The sequence below is a fragment of the Gopherus evgoodei genome, chromosome 1, assembly GCF_007399415.2.
Source record: "Gopherus evgoodei ecotype Sinaloan lineage chromosome 1, rGopEvg1_v1.p, whole genome shotgun sequence".
NCBI lineage: Eukaryota > Metazoa > Chordata > Testudines > Testudinidae > Gopherus > Gopherus evgoodei.
The window spans coordinates 162,793,636-162,810,260 of NC_044322.1; the positions used below are offsets into that span (position 1 = coordinate 162,793,636).

General features: G+C 39.5%; 1 protein-coding gene across 2 annotated transcripts in view; it reads left to right on the plus strand.

The window, feature by feature from the left end:
- Positions 1-6,733: 6,733 nt before the first annotated feature.
- The window catches only part of ERG (ETS transcription factor ERG), a 204,136-nt gene continuing 194,244 nt past the window's right edge, over positions 6,734-16,625 (plus strand). Inside the window, exon 1 of one of the 2 annotated variants that reach the window (XM_030577732.1) lies at positions 6,734-6,929. The gene's annotated coding sequence lies outside the window, so the exon portion shown is untranslated. The remainder of the gene's footprint in view (positions 6,930-16,625) is intronic. The other variant, XM_030577692.1, reaches the window with a different exon arrangement.

Here is a 16,625-nt window from a genome sequence, read left to right on the forward strand (position 1 = left end):
GCATACCCCTGAGGGTATGCAGAGGTCTTCCAGGGAGTACATCAAATCATCTAGATCAGGGGTAGGCAACCTATCGCAAGTGTGCCAAAAGCGGCACGTGAGCTGATTTTCAGTGGTACTCAGACTGCTCGGGTCCTGGCCACCGGTCTGGGTGCTCTGCATTTTAATTTAATTTTAAATGAAGCTTCTTAAACATTTTGAAACCTTATTTACTTTACATACACCAATAGTTTAGTTATATATTATAGACTTATAGAAAGAGACCTTCTGTAAACGTTAAAATGTATTACTGGCACGTGAAACCTTAAATCAGAGTGACTAAATGAAGACTCGGCACACTGCTTCTGAAAGGTTGCCAACCTCTAATCTAGATATTTGCCTAGTTTTACAACAGGCTACATAATAAGCACTAGCAAAATCAGTACAAACTAAAAGTTCATACAGACAATGACTTGTTTATACTTCTGTATATGTTATATCAGTGTTTTTCACCCAGGGGTCGTGATTTATTTGATACTTATATGGTAAAAAGGAGAAAGTAAGCAATTTTCAGCAATAGTGTGCTGTGACACTTTTGTATTTTTATGTCTGATTTTGTAGTTTTTAAGTGAGGTGAAACTTGGGGTATGCAAGACAAACCAGACTCCTGAAAGGGGTGCAGTAGTCTGGAGAGGTTAAGAACTACTGGTTTACATGGCAGTTGTAGCTCAAATTTCTGATTCAGGAGATTTAGATAGTTTAGAAAATGTTCAGGGAAGCATCCCAACTTCCAGATTATTTTCCAAATCAAACCTCTGAAGCTTCTGAGTTTCATCCACCACTAGTTTGGGGCCTGATCCAAAGCCTGTTGAAGTTAATGGAGTCTTTCTAGTTGAGTTCAATGAACATTGAACCAGGCCTTTACCGAATAATTCCTGTTAGTTAAACCTAGCCAGCAGCTTGAACGAGCTTCTTCTTCTTACATGATTATATGAAAATTGCTTGATTTTTTTTAAATGGGACATAAGGGCTGCATAGTAGGTTGATGTTGAGTTTTGTCTGCTACACGGTTAATCAGATGAGCTTTTATTTTTCTTCTAATGAAGTATTTTCTTTTACTATTCATTAGTACTCTTAACACACAGGAATACATATCTTTACCATTAAAAGTCATCCTTCTGTAAAACATAATCCCAGTGTTCTTAGGGACCTGTCAAAAAGAGTCAGAGAGATTGTCAAAATGTCCAAACTGTGACTTAAGGGAATCTAAGAACATTCCAATAGTCATCTTTTCTGATACATTTAAAAGAGTTATCTGGCTGTATGTAGAGAGAGGGCTATATGAAAATATCCTCCTATCTGTCTTGCTTTAAATGTCATTTTTACAAGAGAAAACCTTTTCTAATGAATGCCATCCATACCTATGAGAGGTGATATTGATAGATGTGTCACCTTTTTATCACAAAAGCGCTTGATGTTAGTTGTTAGGTTTTATAGGGAAAATGTTAACCCTTTTGATTTTAATGTGGAAGGTAACCACTGAAGTTGTTTTTGTCTTCTATATAGTGGAAAAGGTGATTTTCTCCCCCATGTATATTTGAGTTTCATCTGTAGATGAATGTTTACCTTTTATACATTGGTTCATATTCTGACAGGAAAGCTTCTAATGCATATTTTTATTTATATCGTAATATTGTACGCATCCTCATCCTCATAAATAACTTTTAACTTGTATAGATCTTCCTTTCATTTGAGAATCTATATAATAAATTAGACACATCATCTCTGTAAAGACAATAAATATACAGATTTTACAGAAGGATAAACTCATGCACAGAGAGGTTAAGTGATTTGCCCAAATCCATTCAATGAGATGGTGACATAACTGGAAGTAGTCTTGGAACCTTGACATCCCCATCCAATCCCGTGCTGCTAATTCTTAAATAAGCAGCAATTCTATAAAACTCGTAAGCCATCAATGTATAGTTAAACAGAAGTTATGGGCTTGATTCTGAAATTACTGGGTGAGGGTCTTTGGCCCATGTTATGCATGTAGCTGAGTTGTGACTGCTAGTAGCAGATATCCCAATGACTGATGATGGGACACTAGATGGGGAGGGCTCTGAGTTAGTACAGAGAATTTTTTCCCAGGTGTCTGGCTGGTGGGTCTTGCCCATGTACTCAGGGTTCAACTGATCACCCTATTTGGGGTCAGGAAGGAATTTCTCCCTAGGTCAGATTGGCAGAGATCCTGGGGTCTTTTTTGCCTTCCTCTGCAGCAAGGGGCATGGGTCACTTGCAGGTTTAAACTAGTGTATATGGTGGATTCTCTGTAACTTGAAGTATTTAAATCATGACTTGAGGACTTCAGTAACTCAGCCAGAGGTTAGGAGTAGGTGGGTGAGGTTCTATGGCCTGCAAAGTACAAGTGGTCAGACTAGATGATCATGATGGTCCCTTCTGGCCTTAAAGTCTAAATGACAGTAAATTAACCAGTGTTTGGCCATATGAACTCTGATCCAATTAAGAGTAGGACCATCTCCCACCAGGTTAGAGAAAAGGGAAATTGGAACAATCATGGAGGTGCCAGCAATCTTTAACTTAGCAGGGCCCATTTCTGTTTTCTTTTATACCCTAAATTCCCATAGAAGAAGGAAGTGTGGTTAATTCTGTGAAAGTAGTCTAGGGATGGAAGCTTGTTCTAATGAGTTCGCAGTAGCTTCAATGGCTAAAGATTGTAGGCTATGCAAATAAGATTTTGTGAAGACCAACAAAATATTTCAGTAGTCTGTTTTTTAAAACCTCAGCTAATATGTCTGCCTGCACCATGGAATGACAATGAAAACCAGTTTTTAAATGTAGACAAAAATCTCCATAATCTTTTTACAAGCCAATCAATCTTCACATTAAAGTAGTAATTACACTACTATTGGATATTTCCATTTAAAAAATGATTCAGAAAAAACTCAGACATATTTGCAGATTGCAGTAAATTACTCAAATGTAATTTTACTAATGAATATCCAAGTTAAAACTGAAAATATGTTAGTGATCCTGGTAGACACGCATATATACCCTGGTCCATTTTTATAGAAACTTTGTCACTAAAACACAGTGACAGATGCACAATATGTTCAATATCATCTTATTCTGTGTGTTATGCAAGTTGATAGAAATTATGCATTATGCAATTTTATAAAGCAGTTTGTGGTCACTATGTGTTATTAAGAACTGCTGTGTGTACAGAAGAACTGCATCTGACACATGCTGCAAAAGTTCTAGACTATCAGTTTGCATGAAATTGTCTGTATCCCAGCCTAGCCACCATTCTTTGGGAATAAAGAGCATCAACTATTGGACATTTTAGTCCGTTTATCAATCATAAAGGCAAATAATCGTGTTTATTTTGTCAATCTAATGACTGAATCTTAGTATTCTTTCATTACACAGTAGCCACCCATACAAAGTAACTATAAAATCTATAACTACCTTAATATATTGTGCTACTTTCTGTGTCGAAGAAGGATTCTTTTGGGCCCTCTTCATGCTAGATATATGTTCTGTGAAGATTTAAGTATATTAGTATGGGTAATCTCACTCCATTACCTTCTATAAAACAAGATCTGTGACTTCCTCCCTGGTGTGCATTTACCATATCGAAATGGGCTACTATTTTCATATTTAACTCACTGGTAAATCATAAAATCAGTTTAAGGAGTGTCTGCCCAAAGAACTGAACATACAAGATGATAAAAGGGAGCTTTTATTACTCATAACAGTATTGATGTTATATTAAACATTGAACATTGACTATTGTTTTGAATTGCAGCCTTGGCACCCTCATCCAGCCTCCCTTTCAGCTTTGAAATAGACCAAATTCAGAAATTTACAAGGCTTTTAAAAAACCTAGATGAAGCAATTAAATCTCCAGATTGGAGGATGTGATCCTTTAAAGGCCCTTTACAGAATATCAAAAGAAAGAGAGGATTATATTTAGCAGGTGTGAGAGCCCACGCAGGACATTTCATTGAGAAAGAGCCTGATATTATCCAGCAACAAATACTTAAATTAATATAAAACATCTTGGGGGGAAGTGGATTTTCTTTTCTTTTTTGAAGTATTAGGAAATTATTACACTTTGTGGCTCCTTCAAACCTGAAAGGTCCAGATATACATGAGTCAATGTTATGTAAAAAAGAAAAAAGGGCAGGGGCGGGAGTTTAAAACAAAAAGACTTTGGTAGGACTGGGGAGACAAAGAGTAGGGGTAATTGACCATTTGCCTTAAAGTGAGCAGAGTAGCTCTGCATATTCTTTTTCTGTCTCATTCATAGATCTGCACCACTACCTAATGGACCAAACCAGAAACAATGGACCACAGACTAAGCAGCTAACACAATCAATGGCATAGCCTTCTGAATGGAGCTATGGAGTCAGATTATTCTTAGTACAGGGCTGGGTGTTCCAGGGAAGTGAGGGTGGGGGACTTAAAAGAACCAGATTATTGATAGCTGCCAAACCAGGTTTGTGTTTGCGTACTCCACCTTGATCATGATGGAAGCATCATCTTTCTTTCTTCTGTTTTCTGGCTCACTTGAGATGCAACCTTTCAATACAGAGTTAGTGTATTCTGATTGGTTTGTCTCTATCTAGATAATATACTCAATCATCTAAAGCGGAAAACTGGACTCTGTGGTTTTGTGGGGGGATGTACCTTCCTCTATTCCTTTATTCACCAGTGTGTGGTCCTAAATTTTAACCAGTTGCTATTTTTTGCTTTTCTTGAAAACAGTGAACGTAATGCCCCAAAGCCCCATGTGTTCCTGTTATAACTCAATAAAGCCACTCAATTGACACTTAACTATCTGTAGCACTAACAGTGTTTAAGAGAAAGGACGGGCCAATTAAATAACACTTCTTACTGACAGATAGGCCTAATCCAACATTTTATTTTGCATTCAAGCTACCCACAAAGATGCATTATCTTATCTCCATAAATTGATTAAAGTGATTCAGGTCTGGGATAGATGTGTCCTGTCCTGTCCCACCTTTTGTTTAACTTTTATCTGTATTTCCTTACTCACTATTAACCTGATGTGGACACATTGAAAGCTGTCCTTTGAGACCTAAATATCCTGTGCTTACTGTTTTGTCAATAAGTCAAAAATCTATGATGTGCTGAAACTGATCTCACTTATATGACTAGTCTTAGTGGGAAGGACACTTGTGAGACATCTAGATTCCTGCATTGCCAAGTACCGTTTGGCACCTACAGAGTTAAAGGTCCTCAGAACCTATAAGGTCTGGTCTAGGTAGTGTCTAAAATCAGTAATAGACCCACTTTATTTTTTCCTTAAAAACAGGAAATGGAGCCCTGAAGGCTTTTTAACTGGAGAGAGTCCGGAGGGGGTATACTAGCTCTGCCCATATGAAGCCCTGAGCCTGACCCAGACTTGGGGGTCTCTCTGTGTGGGTTCCCCCCCATTATTTTGGCAGACTTTTTGGAATGTCTGGGAGCTAAGGGCTTTGCTTCATGGAGCAGAATTCTGAATCAAGAAAAAGAGAAAGTTATAGACTAAACCACAGAAATGTAAACATGTCTGCAGCTAAAATAACTCCACTTTCATTGAAAACACTCCTCACTCACAATCAGACTTCTGTGTGCTATGCTCAATAAAACTGCACGTTAACAGTAAGCAATTAATACATTATGTAGCCCTGCTTTAAAAACCGAGACACTTTTAATTATGATTATTGTTATGATCATTAAAGGAGTACTCGATTTTCTTCTTTATATGCTTTGCTCTCCGATTGCGACTGTTAGCTGGGGTTCCTAGCTGGGAAAGTGCAGGAGAAGTGTCTTTCAGAACATGAGTGAGAGCAGCGTGAAATGAACAGAAGGAACATTGCGCAAGAGAAAGTAGGGAAAATGCAGTTTCAACACGGAGATAAGGGAGAAAAGACACCTCGGTAAGGACCCTTTTTAATTTTAAAATTCTTTTTTGTTTTGTTGGGAGTGGGGGTAGGTGTGTGGTGGTGCTGGGGCTGGTGGAGGGCAGCTTACAATCTAAATGACACTGAGGAGACCCTCACGTGGTTTGATGGATCTCACTTCACTCCCTTGTCTTCTTGCCCGTTTTTTTTCATCCTTTCCATTGCTGATGTGTTCTTCTCGGGGTTTTAGAATTGATGAACTGTCCTTACCATAGCTGTGTCTGCGTTCCCTTCACTTCCTCAACTTTAACACCCCCCGCCCCAGTGCCTTCACGCTCCTCTCCTGTCTCCTCAGGAGTGGAACAATATTATGACCGGCTTAAACAGTTGCCGTGGATCCCACCCCTTACTTGTCTTTCATTGCACGGAGGTATCTGGTTTTTACACTTTAACGTCGGCTTTCCCTCGGATCGGGGCGCAGTCTTGTATCTCCGGGCGGTCTTTGCAGCCAGCCATGCCTTGTAAAGTTCGCTGTTCCGGGGGGAAACACCCCGGACGCCTGTGTTCTCTCCCCCAGCCCACTCTGGTCAGTTTTCAGGTTTCATTTCTCCCCCGCCCCTTCTGAGCACCCGGCTCCCAGGCTGCAGCGGACCCCGCGAGCCCGCTCCTTCTAGCCCATCAGGTCTCTCTCACCCCCGCCCCCTGCCCATCTGCTGGGTCCGTGCCCACCCGGGGCCGCGTGCTCGGAGCGCCCCGGGCTGGTCGCGGCGGGACTGGTCCCCCCGCACGGAGGGAGCTGGGGAGAGCCTGGGCAGTTGCCCTGCTCCATGATTGGAGCAGGAGAGAGGCTCGCCGAGCCCGGGGCCCGCGCTCTGGGCCGAGCCCATTCCGAGTGAAGTGAGTCAGTGCAGCCCGCGGCTCCCCCGTGCACTCACTCACTCACTCACTCACTGGTGGCGGCGGCGGCCACTGGCTTCACCCGCAGCCCCGGACTCGCCCCGTGCCCGGCCTCTCCCGGTAAGTCCCTTCTCCTGCCCGCTCGGGCCGCTTCGGGGCAGGGGGGGTGTACACAGGACGTGGCCTCGGCTGCCCCCCCAGCAGCTGGGACTGGGGTGGGGAGGGAGGCAGGCAGGCAGGGAAAGTTTGACAGGGCGCAGTTCCCCTGCCCCCCGGGGAGCGCCGGGCGGGCACCTGAGGGGCTGGCGATGCCCCCCGGGGCGGCGCAGGGCCCGGAGCGCCGGCAGCCAGGCGCACTCCCTGCCTGCACTTCCGCTGGGACAAGCGGCGGCTCAGCCTGGCCGCCGCCTGCCTTGGGTCAGCCCAGCCCCGCGCAGGGTTCGGCGGGCGCTCGCGGCGGTGGGCGCAGGCGGGCGGCAAGGTGCTGCTCCAGGAGGCTGGGCTGGTTGCGAGCAGGGTGCCAGGCTCCGCGGGGCAAGTTTCCTGCCTCTGCGCTGGGTGTGTGTAATGTGGGTAACGTTACTGCCCCAGGTGTGTGTGTCTGGGGAGAGAGAGCCCAGAAGAGGTTAAGGATCCTCTGCAAACGTGCTGCCACCAGTAAGCTCGTGGGGATAGATTCCCGGCTTATTGGTAAAATATGTGGAGCCTTCCGTAGGGCAACCGAACATGGGACGTGTGCTCGGTGGTGTTGCCCGGCAATAAGGGCTGGATGAAGGTGCTGCCTTGGTTTTGGGTGAATGGCTGAGAGACATCCTTCTTTCTCCACAGCCCATGCATGTGTGTATAGCGCAGAGCATAGAGCTGTGAAATATGCGCCATCATCACCTTGGATTGATTATACGTGGAATAGTTGCAAGAGAAGTTTTGTGCCTTCAGAGTTGCTTGTTGTTACTGATATTTCGCAGTAATCCCACATCTTTCCACAGCACTTGTATGTTTTGAATATAAGTGCTTATTATTTTTGGTTTGATCATTAGATATACTGGATGGTGGCAGGAAAAGTATGTCTTTATGTCCACTGTCCCCACACTTATCCTTTTAAACTGTCTTCAGTTTTAATTTCTTCATACACTTTATTTTCTGCCTGGCTGCTGGGTTTGTGGCTATTTCCCTATGATTTCTCCATATTTGTTCCTTTTCATAATAGCAGCACCAGTATTTTTCTGTCCTACAATCCATGATTCAATTAACTGGTATCAGTGGTACCTTTTAAATTGTACAGCTCTTGGAAAAGTTAAATGATGCTTTAAATGTATTTTCCTAAACCTTAAATTAAACTGAGATTATCTAGTGAGATTCAGAATTGGTTGTGGTACATTTTAGATTAAGTGCACAGATATAAATATATTTAGTGATCAGATGACTTTCTAGCAGTATTTTGAATGTAAATAATCAGAGTTACAAAACTAAAACTACAAGTTAAAATTAGCATAAACTTCCGTTCATGACTGTATTTACTATGAATCTACAGAACAGCAAGTAAACTTTTACTTTTTAGTCAAAATTCTAATCCTACTCTGTATTAACAAAATATTAGTTTTGGAGTAATAGTTTGTAGTTTACATTCTGTCCATGTAATTTTGAGTTCACTAGGGAAAGTGGGATACTTAGGTCTATGGACTGCACATGGAGAACTGTCACATTCCTTAGTTTTAACCCTTTATCCACTTGCATAGTTTCACTCAAGCAAATGGAGCACACTGAACAGGCTGCTTCTGGCTAAAACAAGAAATCAAAACTTTAATGATATTAGCTTAGGTACTGTTGAACTCATACCTGATACATACATTCTGGTTAACTGGGGACTTTAAATTAAGTGTTTGACAGCTTCTTAATTAAATAAATAAGAAAAGACAAATCAAACCAATACACAATCAAAGTGATGTGATACAAAGATATTTTGGTGTTGAATATCTTATCCATTTCTTAAAAGAAGACTTTTAAAAAATATAGGGATATTGTAAATTAAGTTATAATTCGGGCCTTATATTACTGTTTCATAAACACACGCATGCAAACACTGGCTAACTTGTTACAAATTTGTGCAAATCTTTGCAGGAAAAAAATCCTCAACTCAAAAAGCATTTCAGGATTTTGTTTTGAATAGCATCCACCCCCACCTTCTCCCAATTTATTCCCCAAGGTTAAACAAATCATATAGTACTGGATAGAGTTACATGTTACAAGAATTTTATAAATGATCTGTCAGTGTAAGTTCTAGAAGTGTTTAGTGTGTTTTTACCTTAGGAGTTTGGTGCTGCTAAAATGTTACTCAGTTTTGATTATATGATGTGCAGTCTTTAGTCCCCAAACATAAAGTTTAACTATGTGTCTTATATATTAGACACATCTTTCTGCTTATACTTTTGTAGTAGTGTCTTCTCATCCCTTTTATTTCTCTTCTTTGAAATACTTTTAATGAAGTTTGCTTTGAATTCTTGTTATACTCTCAAACAAGACAAGACTTTAATGCCATAGAGGGATTTAAGTGAAATAAGCCATGAGAGCAAAATGCAGGTTGTCACAAATTTCAAAATGGACTTTGTTGTTGCAAATTTGTTATTTATATATTATCAGGTTAAATTTTTTTTATCTGAAATGACAATTTAATTTCCATAGCTAAAATCATGGTTGCTTTGAAAATATTTTCTTTGTCATATTGGTATTAGGACACGAAGCACTGATGTGACTTTGCTATCTGCTGTTATATGGAAAACTTATTTTGTGCAGGCACTGTGCACATGTGTAAACAAATATAAAATCCGTGGATAACAACCTGTGATCCAACAACATTGCATGAGCAAAATAACTAACCACTGATGAGGCAAATCCCTTTCTATTTCACTCCACACAAAATGCCAACTCTCCTCTACCTACACGTAAGGCTAATTTGATTGGTTCTTTTTCACCAAAGTAGTTTATTAATGATGCACTGTCAGTCGTGTCCAGGTAATCAGCAAAGCACTGTTTCATCCCATTCCTAGTTATATGCACTCAGGGCTAAAGAACTCCAAAATCTTTTGCAGTCATGATGGTATCTGGGCATACCAAAATGTTACATTTCTTTCCCCTCCTTTTATGTGTGTGCGCAATTCTTAAATACAGGAGAACTTAACAGAATGGGTTAGCAGAGCCTTTTAATGTAGTGAGACTGAAAAGGACCTTTTAATTGAAAACATCTTTTAGAAATGTTTTAATTACTATGGAACTGGTTATTTTCACGGTAAATACATTTTTCTGGAAAAGGCAAATGGACAAATGTAAGGTTACGCCTTACTTCCTTTAATCATGCAAATAGTTATGTGGAAGTCAATGAGACCTACTCCAGATAGAAGTTGCTTACAGGGAGTATTTGCAAGAAAGGGTCCTGCGAGCCTGATACAGCTTCCATTGAGGTCACTGGTGCAAGATCAAGCTCTGCATATCTAATGCTGCACAGTGCATTTTTCTAACATGAAGTTGCTCTTTTAGTCTATATTTTGTATTTGCAACTTTCCCATCTGTTAATTTTAAAGAGATTTGGTCATAAAATACATTTTAGCAAGATGCTTTCAGTATAATGTTGACCCATGAGTTGAAAAAAAATACCTTTCATGCGGTAATGCCTTACTCTGGTTTTCATTAGAGCCTGCAACTATTCACTTTCACAACCAACAGAGTATTTTTTCCCCCTCTTATGGTCTTGGTCCTGCACTTCTTACTCAGGTAAAGCTCCCACTGACGTCAAACATCTCAGAATTTTGTCCCAATGTAGAATTCGGGTTTGAGCTCTACGGGGTCACATTTAATTTGGCATTCTGCAAGATGATGAAGTAGGAGGGCAAAATTTAATATGCTTACTTGGTAGCATAGTAAGACTAGTGTAGGTAGAAAGCTGGCAGTCTAAAATTACTTTGCTAAATTTAAATGTAAGTAAAAAATAGGCAATAGAAAAAAATTAAAGGGTATGTCTAAATATGGAGCTATGGACGTATCTGTTATATTTAACCTGCATTTTAACCTCCTCTATTTATAGATAGTGGTGTGTGTATAATCTGTTGGACTTGATTGAGTATAGGAAACAGTGATTTAACAATGAAAACTAAAGGGTATACACTTTTTTAGATACAGAAGATGCATGCATACTACTGATTAACATGGATGTGTGTATGAAAAATAAAATATCTGAGTTAGACATTTTTTATGTTGACTGGAGAACTAAAGTAATATTTGATGTAGTATAAACATGAATAGATTCACTAAAGGTCTGATTCCCATACATCTAATGCAGGCAAAACTGCCACTAACTTCAACAACTGTTTTGCCTGCATAGAGTAGGAGACTGTGTCCTAAAGATTTTTTTCTCAAAGTTGCATTGCAGCCACACTCTGGTAGTCCTTTTTAATTTAGAAATTTGTTAGAAGAAATAGATTGTTCTTGCATGCTGCTTGCATCATATGTAATCCCTTCTTGGCACAACTTCATTCGAATAAGAAAAACTTTCTCCAAGACAAAAAGAACAAAATCACTAGTTATTTTTGTTATATAAGAAAATTAATATTTATATGCTGCATTATCAAACAGAAGACAATAACCATATGTTTTCATTTTATCTTGAGGTACAATACACAAAGAATCATAAGTATGCCTTGATGGAGAGTAGTTTTAAACTAAGGCCACAAGCTTGCAACTACTTACTACACGCAGGAGTAGCCCCAGTGAACTCCATGTGACTAGTCATGTGTGAGGTTACTTGTGTGTGTATGTGGTTTCAGGACTGGGACTTTATTTTTGAGTTAAGGATGTTTTAAAACAGATGATCTAATCCATCAGGAGCCCATCATCATGGCGTTTGGGTGGCTGTTAAAGTATTCTTTCAGTGTCATAACTTCCAATTTCTTAACCTGTCCGTCAACTGGTGATGTGCTTGTATTTGTGCCTTTAATATAGCAATCAGTAGATTACTCATATGTTCTGACATTGTATAGTATTGTTAAAATAATTAAAATGGTTACCTTTTAAAAAAGGGCTAGGCCTAAAGATAAGCATGATTTCCTTTCACTGCTTTCCACTGCATTTTGGGGCCTTTTTCAGGATCTTGCATTTAATCCAGAATTTTCAACCACAGGTGGCTAAAGTTAGGCAGCTAAATTCATGTTTAGGCTCTCAGATAAGGGGCTTGGCTTCCAGAGATGCTAAATATGGATTAAAACTGATTTTAGGAACCCAATTCTGAAAATTTTGGAGTAAAAAGCAGATTCTTCAGAAGGTTCAAAATGGAGTGCAGATGTATTATCACTTCACAAGGAGCCTGGAACTGGAGAGGCTGTTCAGAGGGCTTTGCAATGGCTTTATAGGTAACCTCTACTTGAGAACAGGGCACAGGAGTTTGTGGGTGGGACAGCAATGTGGAAGCAGAGAATGGCCAGTGGGTAAGACAATAATACCACAACCTCATTTACAGCAAGGGGACATAGTAGGTTATGGCCACTACTACAGCAAATGGGCTGGGCTGTAAGAGCAGCAGCATCTTGGCATGTCTACCCAGCAAAGAAAAACCTGCATGTGGCCCATGCCAGCTGACTTGGGCTCAGGCTGTGGAGCTGTTCCATTTGCTCCGCAGTCTTCCAAACTCAGGCTCTGGTACCCTCACATCCCGCAGGTAATAACAGTCCCGACCAGACTGGCGAGGAGTAAGATTCCATTCCCTGTCATGCCCCAGCATAGATCCCTTGTACAAATGTCTTTTACTTCAAGTTATGCACCAAACACCATTAATTGGCCATAACTGCCATTTGTTCTAAGGCTTTGTGTAATTAGGAAAACGTTGTTGTTGTTATGCCTCAGTATTATATCATGGGGATTTAAAAAACAAACAAACAACAAACAGTCTTCAGAACGTACAAGATCTTTAAGCATAAAAAGGGGAAAGCTACCACCATGAGTCACCAATCAACCCTGCCAAAAACTGATTCTGTAAGGGTGGGCAATCTGGAGTTTTGTTAAATTCTACAGAAATCCAGCATTTTAGGCGCTCAAATACATTCAGTCTCCTTTGAGTTCCCTTAAAATTCTCATAGTGCCCAAGAGCACTGCTGTTTTCTGGAAGTCACGGATCATGATGTCTTGCACTCCTAACATGTTCTTGAGCTGCCCCTTAGGGATCTCTTCAAGTGCTCCAGTAATCGCTGGGGTCGTCTTTGTTCTAGTTTTCCATAAACATTCTGCTTCGTGGCAGAGTTCTCCATACTTCGCTATCTTCTCTTCCTGTTTCTGTCTGCTGGCATGGCAATGTCAATTAATATAGTCTTGCCTGTCTTTTCTATAACAGCTATGTCCAGCCTGTTTGCCTGCACTATTAAGTCTGTGACAATTGCCAGATTGAATATTTATTTCATGTTTATATTATGTGGTAGTGCTGAGAGTCCGGTGTGCGGATCAGGGCCCTGTTGTGTTACGTTCTATACATATTCGTATCTTCTAAATTATGAATCATGCAGATTACAAAATTTAGCTAGGAAAGTGTTGTGATTAGCCGTAGTGCTGTGTGTTAGCTAATTTGTTTTTGCTGATTAAAAGTCGATATGTTTAGTATGCAGGACGTGTTGTGATCAAACTTTTTTTAAAACTATTTTCTTTCATTGAGCAGTTTCAGTGTATTCAGTCAATTAATGATTATCTTAACACAATTAAATTTATTCATGAAAGTTTCATAAGTTTCTTGAACTGTACAGTGAATCACTTAGAAAAGTTAAGCTCAATTTAAAAGCTCAGCACTGTACAACACAGTTTTATACTTACCAGTATTATTTAGAAAATTAAAATGGTCTGTGTAAGGAAAGAAATTATGATAGCTTAGAAACCTTTGCTTCTGAATAATTTCAGTTTTCTAGGGAAGTGTTGTCAGTTCTGGATAAACTCCCTAATAGATTTAAATTTTGATTTAAAATTCAGTTTATGAAATGGACTATTCTCTATAGAATACAGAAATTAGCTACTGAGGATTTATGGTGTTACTTCAAAAGTAACGTGATATATTTCTTTATAACATATAGTGGGACTGGACTTCAAAGTCTGCTTTAGAAATAATCCGATTTTTTTTTTTTGCAGAACCTCATGTAAAATAGGTATAATAAAATTAAGCCATACGTTTTCAAAAGAAACTTTTACTGTCACAATTGCTGCACTGAATGTAGTTGACTGTTCAAAAGTTTATAGGTTTTCTTAGAATACATTTGTTCCAATGGCATCAAAAGTAGATTTTAACAGAAACAGTTGATGTAAAAAATCAAGGGCCCAATTCTACCCTGATTTACACCCAATGCACATACTGATTTCATTAGGCTTGCCTAGGGTGAAATTCAGAGAATATGGTTCAATAACTTTCTTTCCATTTACGAGTTATCTAGCATTTTTACAGCCAACAATCCACACTATACTCGGCATCTCTTGCAAACAACACAAGCTAAATCATCTGCCACCAATATATATGTCAACATTCTGAAACTATAAGGAACAGATCTAAGTAAAAGCAGCAAAGAATCCTGTGGCACCTTATAGACTAACATATGTATTGGAGCATGAGCTTTCGGGGTGAATATCCACTTCGTTGGATGCATCTAAGTAAATATCACTAAGGCCCCAATTCAGCACAGCACTTGGGCATGTGCTTCAATTTAAGTATATGCTGAAGTGATTTGCTACATCAGAATTTAAGATTTTGATCCTTATTCAGGTAAATCCCTCACTGACTCAATAGGAGTTTTATTGAAATGAGAATTGCACCCTTAGGGTCTGATCCAAAGCCCAGTGAAGTCAATGGAAAGACTCCAAGTGACTTAAATAGGTTTTGGATCAGACCTCAGAATACTAGCAGCTGATTTCAGAGAGATTGAACAAAAATCATTTGACTATAAAGAGATCAACTGAACAGAATGCTAAATTCGTATTTTAAAATTAATAATAAAACTGCTTTAAAGTTAGCACATTATGTTTTTAATAGCATTTAATAGTCTTGTTTCTACAGATACACAAATGCAATATCTTGGGAGCTGATCATTGTTTAAAAATGCATATATATTACCAAAACAGCAATAAAGTTTGCCAGTCAAACAGATGCTAAATCCACTCTTACTGTATAGTACTTTCACCAAGAAAAGGAAAAGCTATTTTATGCTTTCTGGTGTGATATGTATTTTAAATTCAGTCAAAAATGTGAAATGTAAATGTTTTGTCCATAAAATGTTTCAATATTAAGTTAGTTCTGAAACAAGACAGACATATACTGTACTGTTACTGAGATTCCATTCTGCTGATGACAGAACCAAGATAGCTTAGAAATGTCAATTTGTATTTTTTTTAAAGAAGTGTTCAAGTGTGTTTGACATTTTAAACATTGAGTGAATTTTATCCAGCAGAAGGCCTCTGCGCCACTTAAATCTCTCAAGCCCCACTTGCACTCTCAAAGCAGGGCTAAAGCAGCACATAAGCTTTGTGCTGGCCCTCTGCATAGAGTTGTTTTTACTCAGTGAGTGGTATCTTATCATGTGACTCCTCAAAGTGTTAGCTGAGCAACTAGGTGCAGCTTACCTCTGAAGTTGCGGTCATATTTTGAAAAGTAACTCTGTAAGAGCTAGCATAGCGGGGGGTAGGGATGTTCCATGGTTTGTTGGCTTTCAGTGCGTTCCATGGCAGTTTACTGGGGAAAAGGGTTTAACTGCCAGCCTTGCAAACTTAATCTGTACGCTGAGCACTATTCCTTCTGGCTTTTGCAACAATGCCAGTGGTAAAGATTCTGCAGCTAGAATTTAGTGAACAAATTTCTTGATGAGGTGTTAGCCAGATTAGAATCCCTCTAAGTGTCTCATTGCTGTGGTTGTTCTGCAGGACTAAAGAGGACTGAAAAGTAGTGAAAAATCTATTTCAGTCACTGAAGTAAGCAGACATGACTCAGAATACTCACAGGGAACAGATCTGTTGAGTAAAAAGGTGCCATTTTTACACAGTTTTCTGCCCATAAGTGCCCTTTAAACTCTTACTAAAATAACATACTTGCTCTGGCACTTCTCGTGGAAAGCTGAAATGTGAGTGAGAGAGGGTTGCTTTGCTGTATTTCAGTGTCCGCTTCAAAACTGGACAAATTGTGTGTGATATTTGTAATGAATATGTGGCATCAGACCATATTGTACGTAAGAGAAATATTGAAAGAAGCTGTTTGAACTCACTGGGAAGGGGAGTCCTGTTTGGATCATTTCAACATTTGGAGGGGGGGAAAGTGTGATTCCCCTTTCGCTTAAATGTGTATGTTAATGGTAAAATGAATCATAATTTTCAAACATCCTGGATTCCCAATAAAAGTTCTAATATAGGCTTTGCAATTAAATTTGTGAGACATATATTAAGACTCTTGTAATCATTCACTGCAGGTTACACTTAGAATGTGCAAAGTGAGTGGTCTAAGCTAAAAATGAGTCTGGAACCACAGTGATGTAAGCCACCAGTATTTGTGGTCTTTGAGAAAATGATGTAATCACTGGCAATCAAAACCCTAAGTGGTAAAGCTGATATTCAAGTGAGACTAAAACGTTCACTGCTTCTGTGCATTTAAGGTCTAAGCCAGCACCCACTGAAGTCAATGGAGCTATGCTGATTAACACCAACTGAGGATCTGTCCCAAATGAGACTTTCCATTGATTTCAGTGGAAGTTGGATCTGGCCCCCGTATAATCAGCAACCTGGTTAAAGAGAAATGAATTCACAAAAGGCCGCTTACTCCTA